This window comes from Sminthopsis crassicaudata, chromosome 2 (genome assembly GCF_048593235.1).
Source record: "Sminthopsis crassicaudata isolate SCR6 chromosome 2, ASM4859323v1, whole genome shotgun sequence".
NCBI classification, from domain to species: domain Eukaryota; kingdom Metazoa; phylum Chordata; class Mammalia; order Dasyuromorphia; family Dasyuridae; genus Sminthopsis; species Sminthopsis crassicaudata.
This window is the reverse complement of record NC_133618.1, coordinates 469,233,777-469,243,763: the sequence shown is the minus strand read 5'-3', so window position 1 is coordinate 469,243,763 and position 9,987 is coordinate 469,233,777. Positions and strand designations below refer to the sequence as shown.

Sequence of the window (9,987 nt, the reverse complement as noted above, 5' to 3'; positions counted from 1 at the left end):
TCCTTTATGATCTCTTTTAAAATGTTATTTAAAAACACAAGTTTAAAATCATAGGTCAATATCATAAGCTAAGAACCCCCTACAGTTTAGGTCTTCATTTCTCATCGGTACTCCTGCAGCTGTTTACCCATCATCCTTTGCTCTCTCTTTTCTGATCCCGTATTACCGGTACAACTTCATAAGCATAGGATCAGTAGGAAATGTGCTTGGCGCTACCACAGTCTCTCCATCGCTTTGGATGCTACAATTCCGATACAAACTTTTTGAGTGAGTAAAATGAGTTTTAGTCCACTCAGAAAGCGCTAACCAGACTGGTGGGCGGTCTTAAAAACTTGTTTCCGGAGGCCTTTCTTTGAGTCCTTGGCCTAGTAGCCACCACCCCAATTCGGTTTGACCCAAATGCTCCACCATCTATTAAATGGTAACTGTGCTGGGAAGCGCTAGGAAGGCCCGTCCGCAAGGATTACTCTCCCTCGGGGCACCAGCACAAAACCTAGTCCCGCTGTGGTTATTCGGCGGGCACCCCCCCACACACGGGTGTTTTCTCACGCACACTAGCCCGGGCTGCTTCCCAGGGGTCACCCCCATTTTTTCCTTTATCATAGAGGCTGAAAATACGTACGCAATGACGTAGGTAGCTACAGACACGCCCACGAGTCCTACTACGAGCCCCCTACTCTGAGAAACACTTTTCCTACACAATCCATTGGAACACTGACGCTCTCGCGGGATCTGCCTAAGGGCCCGGGCACACACCCTCCTGGAGACACAGACGAACTGATAAATCCAACTGGCGCGGACAGTCGTGCGCCTGGGCAGGCTCAGCAGCACCCCCTCCCCCCAGGGCCCGCTCCCCCTCCCCGCTCCGGAGACACAGATAGAGGCCCACGTGGCCCCTCAGTCTAGGGGGCGTCTTTTCCCACCCGCCCCGGAGGGGAAACCGGCCCAGCTGGTGCGGCCCTCCAGTGCAGCGCGCAGAAAGGCAGCCTCCCTCCCGGCGTGGAGGAGACCTGCGAGGGAATGAGAACAAATAACCTTGTGGTGTTTAAATAAGCAAAGTTTTTTCCCAAGCAGAGGTTAATGTACTTTATTGTTCAATGTCATGTTTATAGTGGATTGGTAGAGGGAGAGATGTGATTAATGGCCCTCAAGCCCGAGGATCTACAATTATTTGGTTGTTGTGAACAATAGAGGACTACGGTATTCATCATATTCAAATGAGGCAGTGAAATAAATGATGGTTGGTGGATTCGAACCAGACCGAGGCGGGGGTGGGGCCGCCAGCCCCCGCGGCGGGAGCCTCGCACGTGTGTCTCGTGGCCTGGCCTGGCTACCGGCTGACCCCGCGTTGCCGATTTTAATTTACCTCAAAACCTGCCCTTCCTTTGGATGCTTTGTGAAAACCGAGTGCCAATGGGTAATAAAGACTTGTTTCCACGCGCTCCCCGCCCCCGCCCCTTGTGGGGGGTAGGTATCAGGCTTTTCATTAGCGCGCCTTTCTCGGGGCCTCATTAAAGAGCACACACAGGTACCCGCTAAACGTGGCCGATCATTCATCATCATTTTGCTCTTCACTTTGTCACAGCTTGGGGATTTAAGGAAGATCGATGGCACAAGATGTTGTCTCCTTCTCAGACGCTTTATGCTCTGGTAAGTGTGTCCGACGCCGAATTATTTTGCCACTGTATTATTTCCCAGTGAGTGTTTGTCAAAGCTCGTCTCCTGGAAGGAGCCGGGGGCTGGCTGTCACTCGGGGATAGCCCGGAGCTGCGCGGCCTCGCGCTCCGGGCCTGCTCCGTTCTGTGTGCGGCGGCCAGCCAGGCTGGGGCCCCCTCTCGGCCAAAGGACGCAGCCGGGTCTCCGCGGGGGGGGGGGGGGGGGGGGGGAGGAGTGTGTGAGAGGCAGGGCTCTGGGGGAGAATGGCGGAGACCACCGCAGCCCTGGAACTGGAGGGAACCTTAGGAGCCGGCACGTGACTTAACGGAAGAAGAAACAAGTCCGGGAGAGGAAGGGACCGAAGTCACACGGATGTCAGGGAAAGCTGCTACCCAGCAGAGCCGTCCCGCTGGGAGGCGCGGCCGCTGCTTTCCGGGAGGTTTTCCGAGAGGTTTTCCGGAGGCCGGATGACGGATCCCTTACTGGGAGTGCTGGCCAGGAAACTCTCCCTCGCGTGTGGGCCGCACTTGATGACGCCCCAAACCCCTCCCAGCCACGAGAGTCTCAGACCCCAAGAACCCGGTCGGGTTGAAAGAGGAGACGGCCGAGAGGGACTCCTAACGGAAACTTTCTTCAGCCACGGGCCTCGTGCTTTAGGAGGGCGTTCAGGGGAAGACCGCCGAGGCGGGGTGGAAGTGGAAGCCAATGGGCGCGGGTTGAAAGTCTTCTTGGTCTCCGAGGGCAGAGCTAGCACCTAACGGTGGAGAGTGTGGAGAGGCAGACACTGGCCAGACCCAAAGCGTTTTCTGCCAATTAGAGTTTTTGCAGAAGCAGAACGGGCCATAGAAAGCTCGCTTCTTGGAGGACTTTGAGCAGGTGTGACTGAAGAAGACTGTAGCGGGGTGTGTCAGAAAGCAAATTGAGCTCCAAGTTAGAACGAGACTGCCTGATTTCTGGCTCCTCTTATGTGACATTAAGATTCCTCGCTCCCCCATCTTTGCTTTCACCGAATTATAGCTAACAACTATCCAATTGCTTTTCAGGATTGTTTTTGCAAAAATCAAATGAGATATAAATGGAAGCTGTTATTATTATTCTTATTGCATGTTCACCTGTTGGGGATGCTATACAGCGGATTCTTACTCAGGTATAGGTGGTATAGACGGCCCATGGAGATCTCTTTCAAAAGTGAACTACTGTGCAGGTCTAGGTGGTGTTACTATTCTGCACCTGAGGTTCCACCTCCGGTGTGGGCTGCTTTGGTTGAGAAGTGGATAGAGAACTAAGGCTGGAATCATGAATACCTGAGCTTGAATTCTATCTTAGACAAGAAGCAGCTTGATTACCTTGGGGAAATTACCTAAATTCTCTGCCTCCGAAAAATGAGGAGCAGTACCTCTCTCACAGGCTCGTCATGAAGTCTAATGAGATAATAGAGTGAAAAGACGTTAGCTTCACAAGGTGTTTAGTACAGCCCATACCTTGGCAAACCTCAAAGCATTATATCCACGTGCTCTTTAGATGCCCTCTGAAATAACCTTCAAGTACCTGGATTTTGATTCTGAGTCACATTGAGTGAATTGGTGTTGGTGAGATATTCCCCATGGCAGCAAACACTACCTCTTGAAATTGAGGAGAATGGTAGAAAGGTATAGAAGGGCAAAGGATCCAGCAATAAAAAGGCTATCTCCTTAGAGGGGGGAGAGTTAGATACTAAATGAAGTGAACCTTGGAAAAGAGGTCTTCCTTGTCTACCAGAAGTATATTGAAGTTAGCTTGAATTAGTTCTGGAGAAATGCTTGTTAAAATTTCAGTGTGAACAAATATTTGCCCCTTTAGAATTGACAAATGCTACAATTCATGGCTTGATTTATTGCTTTGTTGATTGTCTAGACATGAGAAAGTATGAATTAAATGTTAATGAGGGATATTAAATTTAAAAGCATGTTAAAGGTAATCTTTTTTTTTTTTTAATCTAGAGAGGCAGTTGTTAAATATTTACCAGTGTACCCTACATGGAGCAGTTCTTATAGATTTAAGGTACCGGAGTTCAAGCCATCAGCTCACTTACTGTATGCCCATGGACAAGATACTTTTGATATAGATAGCACAAATTTCATCAGCCTGATTTACGAAGACAAATGGACTAAGGCCGTGGGAGCTCAGTTAAATTGCATATCCATAGTCACAGCAAGGAATGTCTAAACTTAAAGTAGAACACAGGCCTTCTGACTCCAAGTCCTAGTTACCATCCTGAGTACAAAGGGCATGAAGCATGGAGACATGGGATTGCATCTTCACTTTTCTACTTCCTAACTAATGTGATTTACCTCCTTTCAAGCCTCTGTTTCCTCATCTGTAAAATGAGGATAATAATCCTTGAATTTCTTATGTCCCAAAGAAGCTCAGAATATTATACAGTTGTAAATGTAGTCTTTACTCAAAGAAAGCTCTTTGCTCATGTTTTTGGTCACATTTAAGTAGACAATAATGATTGTTTTCATTTGGGGGAAAGATGAGACTCATGTGACTTACCTCCCTGGGTTATTGTGATGAAGGTGCTTTGTAAACTGTTGAAAGCACTATTGAAATGTGAGTCTAAAAAATAATGAAATCAGTCAGAGGAAAAGGCACCAACTCCTCCACTATCACATCTGGGAGATTAATGAGTATTTGGCAGATGTCACCACATCTGGCAGGCTGGAGCTCTGTCTAACATGAAACACAGAGCAGCTGAGGTGGTCTCTGCAGCTGGGCCTGGCTGAGGGGGTGAGGCAGCCTTGTAGGCAAGACATTTACAAAGGGAGCCTAGGTCACACAGAGGCAACTTTGGGATTTACAGTGATCATGATGATGACTATAAGACCCATTTCTTTAGAATTTTGACATTTATAAAGAACTTTCTTCCCAAATCCCTGGAAGGTAGATAGTACAAATATTACTCCATGCTTCAAATGGATAAATGGAGGCTCACAGAGGTTCTGTTGCTTGCTCTGATGCTTGGAAGCATCAGAGTTAGAACTTGCATCCTGTACCAGTGATATCAAACTGAAACAGAAACAGGATTCTGCAGGCCATGTATTGACTTAGAAAACTGCATGTGTTTATATATTTTTAAAATTATCACCTTAGCAATTAAAATCATATAGGAACTACATGTATTGACTTAGAAAACTGCATGTGTTTATATATTTTTAAAATTATCACCTTAGCAATTAAAATCATATAGGAACTACATTTATATATAAATATATATATATATATATATATATATATATATATATATATATATATATATATATACATACACACACACACACACACACACACACACACACACACACACACATATATATATTATTTTCAAAACACACGTATAGTTTTCAACATTCATCCTTGTAAAGCTTTTTGTTCCAAATTTTTCCCTCTCCATTCCTCCCTTCCCTAGATGGCAAGTAATCTAATATATGAAACATGTGCAGTTCTTCTAAACATGTTTCCACATTAATCATGCTACATGAAAAAAATCTGATCAAAAAGGGAAAAAACGAAGGAAAAAAAAACCAAGCAAACAAAAAAGGTGAAAAAAATTATGTTGTGGTCCACACTCTGTTCCCACAGTCCTTTCTCTGGGTGTAGATGGTTCTCTTCATCACAAGAGCATTGGAACTGGCCTGAATCATCTCATTGTTGGAAAAGAGTAATGTCCATCGGAAATGATCTTCATATAGTATTGTTGTTGAAGTATACAATGATCTCCTGGTCCTGCTCGTTTCACTCGGCATCAGTTCATGTAAGTCTCTCCAGGCCTTTCTGAAATCATCCTGCTGGTCATTTCTTACAGAACAATAATACTCCATAACATTCATATACCATAATTTACTCAACCATTCTCCAATTGATGGGCATCCACTCAGGTGCCAGTATCTGGCAGAGACAGAGAGGGCTGCCACAAACATTTCTGCATATGTGGGTCCCTTTCCCTCCTTTAAAATCTCTTTGGGATATAAGCCCAGTAGAGAGAGTGCTGGATCAGAGGGTATGCACAGTTTGATAGAACCACTGTGGTTCTAGACACACTCAGAAGCGTTGTGAGCCATTCTCAGTGCACAGACTATGTTTGACACCTCTGCCTTCTAGGACATTTGGGTGATCTGTTCCGGGTTGGGGGGAATAGGCAAATATCTCATCCCCCAAAAAGTCTGGCCCTGAACAAGTTATGAGCCTATAGGAAATATGACTGGGATGGGGTGGAATTCTAGGGTCTGAGTACTGTGACCTCTGATCCAGGTACATTCAATAGACTCAGAAGATGCTGTCATTGACATAGCATCTCTGATATGATGACAGCCATCCTCACTTAGAACACTTAGGTGTTTTAAGTATCCAAAACATAATGTAGATTCTAATGGGGCCTCCAGATTTCAGGGAAATGCAAGCAGGGACGGGCAAGAACAAGCCACTCAGAGTCCCTAGGACTGCCCTTTTCTGTTATTTTTATCTGTGAATTATCTGGTGTTTTTTTTTTTCTTGCTTTCCTCTACACACAGCTTGAGCAGTGTCAGAGCAGAGTCAGTCTGGAACTGCCCAAGGGTTCTGGTCTCCTGGATTTTGTCTATCTTCTTTCTCTATCCTGGTTTTGAAGAGCAGAGGGGCCAGCACTCCCCATGAAGCTATTAGAAACAATGACTGCCTCCTTGCCTTCTTGGTTGTGATGACACAAAATCTGAATTTCATAATGTCAGAAGCATTCTGCAGGCTCTTTCAGCCCCCTTCCTGAAAGTCGGAGCAGGAATCGAAAACCAGAGCATCAAATCTTTGAACTTCTACTTATTCTTTCAGTGAGTCATTTAGCCACTCTGGGCCTCAGTTTCCCTCATCTGTAAAATGAAGAGGCTGAGTGAAGTAGTTTATGGGGTCTCTTCTAAATCTAGATTTAAGATCTAGATCAGTGGTCCTTAAACTTTTTAAATAGGGGCCAGTTCACTGCCCATCAGACTGTTGGGGGGCCGGACTATAGTAAAAACAAAACCTCACACTCTGTCTCCACCCTCAGCCCATTTGCCATAACCCGGCGGGTCGCATAAACTTCCTCAGTGGCCACATGTGGCCTGTGGGCCGCAGTTTGAGAACCCCTGATCTAGATGATTTCTCTCCTTTCAGGCAGTTTTTCACGTCCTGTTCTTTGTAACCCCATTTAATATTTTCTTAATCAAGATACTGGACTGGTTTATTATTTCTTTCTCCAGCCCGTTTTACAATGGGGAAACAGGCAAATGGGGTTAAGTGACCTGCTCAGGATCACACAGGTAGGAAGTGGGAAGATTTGAATTCGGGTAGCAGAGTCTCCAGGCATAGTACTCTGTGTACTATGGCGCCATCTACCGTGTTTCCCCGATAATAAGACCTATCCCGAAAATAAGCCCTCCCCTTACTGTGTAAGATTCCTCTAAAATAAGCCCTCCCCCGAAAATAAGCCCTATTGAGATTGCTACTGTAGTGAAGGTGATCCCCTGCGCTACACACTACATTATGGTACCCTCTGTATGCACCGTCGTCCCCGTTCCTCCCCCCCCTCCACATGAAGCACATGCCGCGCTCTGAGCTGCATCCAATCAGAGCTGCAGCAGTGATATTGCTGGACGTGACAGATTGGGTCCACTTCTTCTGAAGGAAATGGAGGCGCAAGACATCCAGGACTGAATTCAGGGTATGGACACTTATGATGATGTTGTTGAAGAAGATGATACGATCATTATTGAATAAAGGTACATTTTTTTATTCACATTTACCTGTTTATTAAAATTGCTGTCAATGTTCATTAAAATAAGCCCTCCCCTGAAAATAAGCCCTCTGGTGTTTTTCTGTCCAAAAAAAAAAATAAGACAGTGTCTTATTATCGGGGAAACACGGTAGCTGCCTCTTGCTGGCTCCCTCCATACCTCTACTTTTCATTACACTATCAAGCTATTTCAGTCCTTCCAGCTTTAGAAAGATCCTCTCTTTTTCAATCCCAGCTATCCCTCGCCTCTTTGATTTAAATGTTAACTTCCATCCTCAAGTGATCCAGGCCTTGGCTTGGACATACTCTGGGTCCTGCTGTGGGGTTTCTCTGGTCCGTCCTGCCTATTCTGAGCCCAGCCCCACTGTGTGGTAGAGAAAGGATTCTGGATTTATGGTAAGACTTGAATTTCATTTTTTTCCCTCTGACTTACTCCCTGTGTGTCCTTGGGCAAGATATTCCCCTCTCACCAAGGAGACTGAATGTGGATCACCACAGAGTATTTTGTTTATTTGTTTTTCTCTCATTCCCCCCCCCACACACTTTTGATTTGCTTTTTCTTGTGCAACATGATAAATGCAGATATATATATATATGTATATAAAGAATTGTACATGTTTAATTTGGATTACTTGCCGTCTAGGGGAGGGAGGAAGAAGGAAGAGAGGTAGAAAAATTTGGAAGATAAGGTTTTGCAAAGGTGAGTGTTGAAATTTATCTTTGAATATATTTTGAAAAATAAAAAGCTATTATTTTTTAAAAAAGAGATATTTTCCTCTCTGGGTCTCGGTCATGTTATAATTGCTCTAAATCCTGTGAATAAGATAGTCCATGGCCTTTTTTTTTGCCTCTTTTGAGGTTCATATACTTTCTAATGCAGCATGGCGTTTCTTTTTTTATTGTAAATAGTATTTTATTTTTTCCAACTACATATAAAGATAGTTTTCAACATTGATTTTTTTCTCAAAAATATTTTATTTTTCCAATGACATGTAAAGATAGTTTTCAACATTCAGTTTTGTGTGATTTTGAATTCCAAGATTTTTCTCCCTCCCTTTCTTACCTCCCCCTTCTCCAAGACAACAATCTGATATAGGTTATATGTGTACAATCATTTTCAAGATATATTGGTTACAACATTGATTTTTTAAATAAGATTTTGAGTTCCTAATTTTTCCCCATATTTTCCTCCTTCTGCCACCTACCTCCACAAAATGGTAAGCAATCTGATATTTATACATGTGCATTCATGTTAAACATATCCGCATTAGTCATAATATATGTTTCTGCAGTGATGTGATACTCAAAAAAAAAAATCTAATGCAAACATTTTTATTTTGGTCAGGATCTGTGATTTTAAAGAGTTCCCTTGTGGTACCTTGGGGTGGGGAGGTGTGTGGTCAAGCATCGAGAGTAGCCCTGTGAGAGCATGCATCAGAGATGGGATCTGAATTCACTGCCAGTCTTCCAGGCTGGCTTTCTATCTTCTCTCCCATGGTGCCTCTGGATGGAGACAAAGACTTAAGGAGAAGGTGATGGACCAGGAGTGTGGATCAGTTCCTGAAAGTCAACTGCTAAATTTTCAGTGTGAGCGTTTACACCTTGGGCATTGGAGAATGCGCCAGATTGGGGCTATGTTTGTTGTTTTGTTGCTTGTCTAGACTTAAGAAAGTGATAGAGAAAATGCTGAGTTCGGGTTAAACTACAAGCAACAGGTGCATTTGCAGAGAGGGGATTGGTGAACATTTACTAGCACTCTGTGAGCAGTGAGGAACCTTCTCCCCCGCCAGACAGCCCTCCTCTGGTATTGTGGTGGGTTCTTGGCGTCAGCTGCTGTTGGAAGGGTTACCAAAATATTGCAGTATTGGATTGAAGAGGTCTAGAGACCATGTGCAAGGAACTGAGGGTGTTTACTCAGAAGAGAATGAGGAAGGACGTCTGGCATTCTGGTGTTGATACAGAAGGCCTGCCATGTGGAAGAAGAATGTCACTTTTGGTCTTGGTCCCAGAGAAGGGAGATCTAGGGTTAATTTCACTGTAAAGGGAAAAAAACCAATTTCCTAACAGTTCAAGAGATCTGATTGTAGAATGGGCTTTTTGACTATAAGGACAGTTTTCATCTTATCCAATACTCTCCTGATATTTACCTTAGACAATTGTAGAGTAAAGTCTTAAAGTCTTAAGTGGCCCAGGGGATAGACAGCTGTTTATGGAGTTGATTGTTGACCTTATTCTTAAAGGGAACCAAAATGACATCTTTGTTGGAGTCAAGATATACTGTGTCTGATTGTAGCTGATCAGACTAATATGAGCTCAGAAGGTCAGGTGCAGATAGCCCATGGACATTTGGAATGGAGATGTTTTTGGAGTTAGGAAGACCTGAATACAAATCTTGTCTCGCATCCCTACAAGTTTTATGACCCAAACAATTTCTCAGTTTCCCATCTCTAAAATGAGGAGGAAGGGTCACTGGCATCTGAAGTCTCTTCCAGTTCTGAACCTAGGATCCTATAATCCTTCCTTGAAAGAACAAAAAACATTTAAGCATA

At 44.2% G+C, this 9,987-nt stretch overlaps 1 long non-coding RNA gene across 1 annotated transcript in view; it reads left to right on the top strand.

Moving 5' to 3' along the window:
- Positions 1-714: 714 nt before the first annotated feature.
- The window catches only part of LOC141557442 (uncharacterized), a 193,552-nt gene continuing 184,279 nt past the window's right edge, over positions 715-9,987 (top strand). Inside the window, exon 1 of the long non-coding RNA XR_012486789.1 lies at positions 715-1,650. This is a non-coding gene — a long non-coding RNA (uncharacterized LOC141557442). The remainder of the gene's footprint in view (positions 1,651-9,987) is intronic.